Here is an 8,697-nt window from a genome sequence, read left to right as displayed (position 1 = left end):
AAGGAAGTTCATTCCGCAGCATGGTGGTACGTGGAAGAAAGTTCCATGCAAACCGCAATGTGTAGGAACACGTCACATCAAGATGGTGGGGATGATATCCGAATTTATGGCGTGTCGTACGAAGGTGGAATTCGGAGGCAGGAATCAGGTGAAACAGCTCTTCGGAACACTCCCCGTGATAGATGCGGTAGAAGACACACAATGAAGCGACATCTTTTCGCAACGCCAAGTAATCTAGCTGTTCACAGAGTACTAGGTCCCCGATAATTCGAGCAGCTCTACGTTGCACGCGGTCAAAGTTATTAAAAAGTAACATTTTTGGAAACATTCGAGGCTCTTTTCTCCATATCAACGTTCTCGACGATCTTGTCCTTGGTTTTTAACCCTAGAGTAAAATCTTAAAAGATTTCCAATTTAATTTTCTTATAATTATTATTCCAAATTATTAAATTATCTGTGTCCCTGTTTTGCTTTTTTGATATATTTTTGTTTTTGCAAGTGCTAAGAACTACAAAATATGCTTAAACAGTTGAATAAATTAGCCGCAAATCGAGGCGTAGTATTCAAATCCGACAACAATAATCAAGAAAGTTATGTACTTACATTATGGGTAACTCAACGGCGCCTATTTCTGCCGTAAAGCAGAACCTAATGTGAGGGCTTTATTGTGTTTCGGTCTGAAGGGCGCCGTAGCTAGTAAAATTATTGGGCAAATGAAACTTAACATTTTATGTCTCAAGGTGACGAGCGCAATAATTGTAGTGCCGCTCAGAATTTTTGGGTTTTTCAAGAATCCTGAGCGGCACTGCATTGCAATGGGCAGGGCGTATCAATTACCATCAGCTGAACGTAATACTTGTCTCGTCTATTATTGTCATAAAAAAAAATAAAACAGTATGAAGGGATCACAACAATAAAATCAATTCAAAAATCAATCCCATATTTTTTTACATGAAATACACGAGAATAATGTTCTAAAATACATCGAACACTAATTCCGCACGATAAGATGGGGAAAGGTTGCCATATTAGTGACGTAGATCAACCACTTCAAGACACACCAATCAATAGTACCGTATCCAAACTCACTGCTTGACGGATGTCAAGGTAACGTAACATGACATGAGTCTCTGATCCAAAATTGCACGTAATTCCAGAAAAACGTTCCAAACCACAATCATGTCGAAATTGATTTAAGAACACAAAACTGGTCACGTGATTCATATTAACAGACAGACCTACTGTCATTAAATGACATCATGACTAGTAGCCCAACCCACATGTATGGAATAAACTATTACTTATTAAACTTTAAACACGAATTCCTTAAAATGTGATGTTTGTGGATACGAACGTTTTTCAATTAACATTAAGTTATAACTGAATAGTTCGCCGTAAAACTGATATTGTTACTCATCTCTTTTCACTTACCTGTAATTATTTTTAGCAATAACGTCTGTACTTTCATGCATACCTTGATTGCAGGATAGTGTTGGTACATGCGTATGGCTCTATAGAGCTAGGTTTATTATCGTTTTATAGCTGTTTTATGTTTTCGCGACAAGATTAAAGGCTTAATAATTGTGTAAAAGCAGTATTACACAAACGCGTTGCTGGCGTAAAAGGTAGAGTCAACCAATTTAAGTATGTACTATCAACTATGGAATCTTTTTTTATGGAAAAGGAGGACAAACTACAGTCACCAGTACCTACCTTGTGTTTAGTGATCACCGCAGCACACATACTCTTGCAACACCAAAGGAATCACAGGAGCGTTGTCGGCCTTTAAGGAAGGTGTACGCCCTTTTTTGAAGGTATCCATATCGAATCGTCCCCGAAACACCGCACAAGGAAGCTTGTGGAATGAGCTTTTCTTATATTTTATTATATAAAAAAAAGTACTAGTTTACTAGTGGATTGAGAACATGCGTATTTTAAGGCATCAAGTAGTCTTAAACCGTGCCGTCAAGAGTGATAAGGTTCTATTACCAATAAGTTCCTGGAGGTGTATTAATGGCACATATAATCAAAAAGAATCCAGTGTATTCATTGATAGAACAGTTATATAAAGAAAGGGGTTGTCTTAAGAACTAATAGAACATAATTGCTTCAATTCTTATAAATAAAATAATATTTATTTATTTACATGAGTCAGTGTTACAAAGTTAGTCCTCTCCGAGTGATTTATTATGAAGTAGATGCGTTTGTTGGTTCCCTTCCTGTTTAGTCATTATAAAGGCATTGGTTATGATAACGTGACATATAAATTATAAAAAGATTCACTCTATAAATCGTGCAATACAGAAACATGTCTTGTTTCGTTGACAGAAAAAAAAAACCAAAGTTATGTCTGAAATATACAATAAACCCTTCATAATAAGTCTAACCTAGGTCACTTTCGTACTCTTAATAGAATTGTTCGCACTTATAATAGCCTTCCGAAAGTTGATCGAACTATAGACATTTTTAATGATAAGCTCTCTGCTTTTCGGTATAAACTTCGGAAATTGATATGTTGCTAGACAGAAATATAATTTGCTGCTCAACAAAAATTATTCATTTAATGTAATATTTTAGTTCTGCCGTATTTAAGTAAAATAAGTTTTGTTCATTTTTATTTTTAATTGTATTGTATCTTATTATATAATTGTATTATATTTGATCTTAGTATTATTTCTTATGTTGTTAAAATTAAAAAATTATGTATGTTTTACTTGCATGTGGTTGTTGCCTGTAAGTGCAATAACACTTAGACTTAGACTTATTCAGAATTATATTTCTAAGCTTTGTGTTGACTTTGACACAGACATTGACATTTGAGCCACCAGTGAGGAGAATGTAAAAACGTCGTTAATTAGATTACAAAAGTTTTTTTAAACTTCTTTAAAACTCAGTTGTGTTTGTTAATTTGCTTCAGTTTAAAAGTGCAAAAGACGATTTAAGTTTTTAAAATTGGAATAGTAAAGCATGAACATTTAATTGTCGATTCTCTGTTTAGGTTAGTACCTACCTAATTAGATCATAGTCATATTTGTTATGTAAAACTTAACTGTATTTAATAAAATAAAACTCTGTTTTAGATGAATCAAATTGTGTTATGCTTTAGCAAGAAAATAAGTAATGGTCTTATATATTTCAATGTAATTGGTTAGTGATTATTATGTTGGTGATGCTAATTAATAAATAAATAAATAAATAATCATCATCATTTCAGCTGAAAGATGTCCACAGCTGGACACATATCGGTGATATACGTTAATTTTTCATATAGCCAGTGCTTATGACAACCCTTGCATATTTTAGTGACTAAAGTGAATAAAGATCTTACTTACTTACTTACGAGACGGCGTTGTAGATATTTAGCGGCACAACAAAGGAGGTGTCACTATTTACCTATTTTATTTAAAAAAAAATGAAGTGAAACTTCTTTATCGACGCATTAGAGAAAATAGCAATGTCGTCACTATTTTTGATTACCGCGCCATGTTGAATTTTCTGTCATTTGTGACATGCTTTGATGGTCAATAACATTTTATTAAGTTTTATTTCAATCGCGCGTAAAGATTACACCCATATTCTTTTTTTTCGCAGGTTCCACATTTAAATTAAACACTTTTTAAAGGATTCAGACACGTGTAATTGTAACTATGTTTTAACTTTAGTTTTTGCGTAAAAATTTACAATTTTGTTATTATTTTATGTAGCCCGACGTTTCGTGACTTTTTCAGAGCACGTTTTCAGGCCCCGCCAAAAGTAATGTTAAAACACAGCTACAATTACACGTGTTTTAATCCTTAAAAAGTTATTTATTTAGAACTCACTCCGTCGCATTTCTACAAAGTTATTTATTTGTATAAAGAAACTTACAGCTATTTATATTACATAAAGGTATGATAATCGATAAATATTACACTAGCCAAAATAGTTCCTAACGATGCTTATTACATAGTGAAGTTTTAAGACTTATTAAAAAAAAAATACAAAAGTTTAAAGAGCCAATAAATACACTAATACAAATATAACCTTTATGAACGAACGAACAACATATAATATAGAAAGTTATTTTTTTTATCGTAAGCTCAATTCCAGACTATTATTACTGTTCATTGTACAAGCAAATTACAAATTACGTCTTAACATTCAATTAACACAGTAAACTACAGATGCTCGTATTCACAGACAGACGATGACTTGAGAGCCAAAAAACATAAAACCAAGCAATTGATAGAAAAAAGTGTGCTCCTTTTCTCCTACTTTCCACTGAGCGAGAGGCTGTGTGAACTAGAAAGAGACGGAATGATTAGATCGAGACCGAGATTTCATAAAATTTAATTAAGAATTTATCGGAAACTGGATATTTCTGTTTTAGACACCTGGGATACTAAAATAGTTTGTTTAAATCCGGATACATGATACACAAACTTAATACTTATAATACATTATGAATACACGACACCTTCTCCTGTTTTGTATTGAGATTGTCATTTTTTTTTCATGGCCATGGATGATAGTCCTTCAGTTGGAATAATAAAACTGTTGATAATATCATTCGAATTGAAATGTAGTTTAAATTATTGACCATAAACTATAGAATGCTTAAGAGCAAAGAGGTTTTAAATAATAAAATACTTAACTGAATTACATGTAGGTATTTGAGATTTAATATTAAATCTACGTAGGTAAGTATTAGACACGAAAAATGTCCTTAAATTATATGTTTGCGGCGTTAAAATTATCATAAAACACAAATCTTTATTGTTGTAGCCCTCTCAACAATATTAGCTATTGTTGTGTGTTAATTAAATAATGTAATTTATTACAGAATGGTACAGTACAAAAATATTTATATATTAATTGTGTAAATATGCTGATAGAGCTCGAGATAAAGTTATAACATTGTATGTTTTAAATAAAACGATTAATAATTTACATAAATGTACCTGTTTATGCAATAGCCTTATCTATGAGTCTAGTGTCATAGAGGTTTTGATAGACGCGTATGCTGCGCGGGCGCACGTGAGAATGACTGGTGTGAAAGGAACAGTTATATCGATCACGCCCGCATCGGAGAGGGACAACTGATGTGAAATTAGGGTGGTTCCACGTGAGTTCAACGACCCAGCGACACGCGTGTCTGTGATTTTTATTCTTCGAAATTGGGAATAGCTTCGAAAATGATTGTAATTGATCTTATACTTTTTATAAATATCTTAAGGCAGGGTTATCATTTATTATTCCACATTGATAAATTTACAAAGAATGCATTAACTTCTTAATTAAATAAGTCTTCAGTTTTCTAAAGCATACCTACGGATATGAGCAATTAATAGGTACGTCAGTATATGTGCACTTTTAGATTAAAATCGGTTCAAATAAATGTCGTGTTGCATGTAGAATTAAATTATATTACACAGGACATTCTCTATAGTAAAATAGACTTTGCCAAACATGATAATTTACGTTAATTACTGTTCATATGAAACATATTCCAGTATACTTACTCATTTTTGTCTCTCTATTTGTTCTGGCTAATCTTCAAAACGGTAGAAACAGTTGAACGGTAGAACAGAACAAAATCTAAATAAGAGTAAGATTTGAAAAATGAAATAACGACTCTGTGCAAAATCTGAAACCAATTTTTTTGTCATAAGAATTATGTAGTCTCTGGCTACTTTTAACAGCTCGTTCTTGGAAGTAAGACACTGCACTCAATATCTCTTGAATTTTTTTAATGATTTTCTCACATTTTTTTTTATTTTTTCACATTCTTAGTACCTACATTTAAGCGTTTGAGTATTTTATGGCGTCCTTGCTTATAGATTGTATTTAAACTTATTTACATTTAAAAATGGATTTAAAAGAGTGGCAATATGTTATTATAATCTTATAACTTTGTCGGTAGTGGTGAATGGTTAAATGCATATCTTTGACATTCACATGTGTCATTTTTATTACTTTCTTTGATTTTATTTGAAATCAGTGTTAGAATGAAGGCTGGCTCAATTTTACAAATATGATGATGGATTATCTCTAGTCATCTATATAAATAAAATAGGGGTTTTCGTTTGTGCGCGCATTAGAGATAAACTACTGGATAGATTTCAATTAAGTCTTCACACTTGGCTCTTATTTAAAAAAAAATATGGGGATATGGTCATCTAATAAAAAGTTATTAAAGTTTTTAAGAAACAGCTATTTTCATGTCAGTGATGTGTGTACACGTACGATGCCGCGGGTATCGGCTAGTAAATAAATATTAAAACTTAGTTAAATATATTACAAAAGCATAACGTGAAACCCAATCGAAGTCGCGGGTCCGCGGCTAGTTTAAAATGCCAACATACAATGAAATCAACAAAAAAAATTAATATTGTAATTCAAATTAAAAATAAGACTCTTATTATACGTCGAAAAACTAGCACCCATTCGAAATAGTATGACTCAGACCTGAGAAGAACGGGCGCAAGAAACTCAGCGGGCTTTTTAGTTACAATTTGATACTATGTTGTGCAATAAATCTGTGGTATCATTAGGAAAGTCATTTATGTTATACTAACCTTTACCACACAAACGTTTTTAACAATTCTGTTGAATTTCATAATACATTTGTTTTGTACATTTCCTGGGATGCTATCCTATCTACTCGATAACACGAACCTACCGAGAAAACTAAAAAAAACTAAACCTTTTGAAGTAGTACTGTAAAGCTAGAGTAATATAGTGCAATGAATAGTAAAACCTTTCATAATTGATACGTCTAGATAGATAGAGTCTCTTGCTGTTAGACAACCGATAAAAACAGGAGAGGAAAATTACTATATTGTGCGTGACAAGCTACGTCTTACACTCGCGATATGTATGACATTTTGTGTTAGTGTGCTTGAATGTTTCAAAATAAAAGTAAGTTCTAAACTCAATTTTTTTCGACGTTTTCACAGCCATCTCAGACGTATAAACGATCTAAATATATATTAATAACTTTTTTATTTAATTTAACTATTGACTTAAAACTTTGGACTAATTTTATTTGATTATTTGGCGCTATGGACATTATATGATTTTATATAACTTGACATTCACTGTATTATTTTATCATTATTTATTTTATCTTTAATTTAAAATCTTATTTTATTATATTAATTGTATTTTTGGGACTAGCTTGTAAACGCTTTGGGTAAAACTGTAAGTTTACAGGTTTAAATAATAAATAAATAAATAAACAGGGGCGTGCACTGCTTTTCAAGTAAAGTAGGCACTGTGTATCAAACTAGTCGTAGTTGAGCTTTGGAATATAAAAATAATGATTACCATAAGTATTAGGATCTAGCGTAAGGAATTTATTTTTGAATGGGTGTTAAATAGAAGCTTGGTTCCAAAATAATGGAACCAAATTAAACTTAATCAATGATAGTGCTATATTTATTTTAGGTTCATAACGAGGTAGGCACTGCCTAATTGCCTACATCATATTTATTTATTAAATTCCGCCAACAAGGTATACACTAATATAAACACAGTATAATACAAAAACAATAACATTCATGTGGTCAGTGATGCCTCAATTATTGGCGAAAATGACATGTTATTCAATTAAATTAAGCCACAAAATAAAATAAGAACTATAATATATTATATATATCTACGAATACAAACTTATTATAAATTTACACAAAATATTATTGAAAAATAACGATTGAGGTCATCCATGCACGCCCCTGGATCTAAGAGTGAAACTAACATGTACTAAGTTTAAAGAACACAAGAACATAGTACCTTACCCTTAATAGAGACAATAAGAATAGTGGTAATGGACACGTAAATTAAGTTAAAATTAAATTGTTTATTGTCCTATGGCTAGATTATAATAAAAATGATAAAACTTAGATTTTTATCATTGAAAAAATCTAGGATTATATTGTAAATGAATATACATCAATAAATGTCAAGTGAATGTAAGTTTTTACTGCCATGAGACATTTGTCATGGTTTTTATCGGTGTTAAAATTAATCGCGGTCGGAAATAGTCGGATTTTTGGGCCCTCCAAACAGCAGCCACTCGACTCGCCTTTCTCTTAACAGTACTTCACCCATCGCAGTCCGGAGGCGAACACTTGTTGCGCAAACGCTTCCCACGTAATGTGTGCATCAGAAAGGCGCACTCATCTTTCGTACCGTTATTTTTCCTACTTCTCAGCTATTTGAAAACTAGGAATGTTTAATTAGAGAAAGGGCGGCCAGCGGGAGGTATGTTATATATTTTTATATCAGATCGTCGGTCGAGTATCATCTTGTAAGGCAACGTTAAAAAAGTGTGTATGTTATTACGCACGCAATAAGTTACTCTTCTTTGGCGTAATAAAATAAAAGTTCTTGAAAAATTATTCCTCTTGCTATTTTATGTTTGAAGAAAAAACAATATTGTAATAAAGAAGGTATAATAAAAATTATTATAATACCGCATAATTTGGTTATATAACGTGTTATTAACTATCATTAAATTATTTTTATACAATTAGAGAGAAATTATTATAATATATTATATTATTTACATATTATACCACAACGGCGCCTATTTCTGCCGTGAAGCAGTAATTTGTAAGCATTACTGTGTTTAGATATGAAGGGCGCCATAGCTAGTGAAGTTACTAGGCAAATGAGGCATGACACCTAATGTCTCAAAGTGACGAGCTCTGTTGT

This window comes from Leptidea sinapis, chromosome 23 (assembly GCF_905404315.1).
Source record: "Leptidea sinapis chromosome 23, ilLepSina1.1, whole genome shotgun sequence".
NCBI classification, from domain to species: domain Eukaryota; kingdom Metazoa; phylum Arthropoda; class Insecta; order Lepidoptera; family Pieridae; genus Leptidea; species Leptidea sinapis.
Note: the sequence above shows the minus strand (reverse complement) of the source record.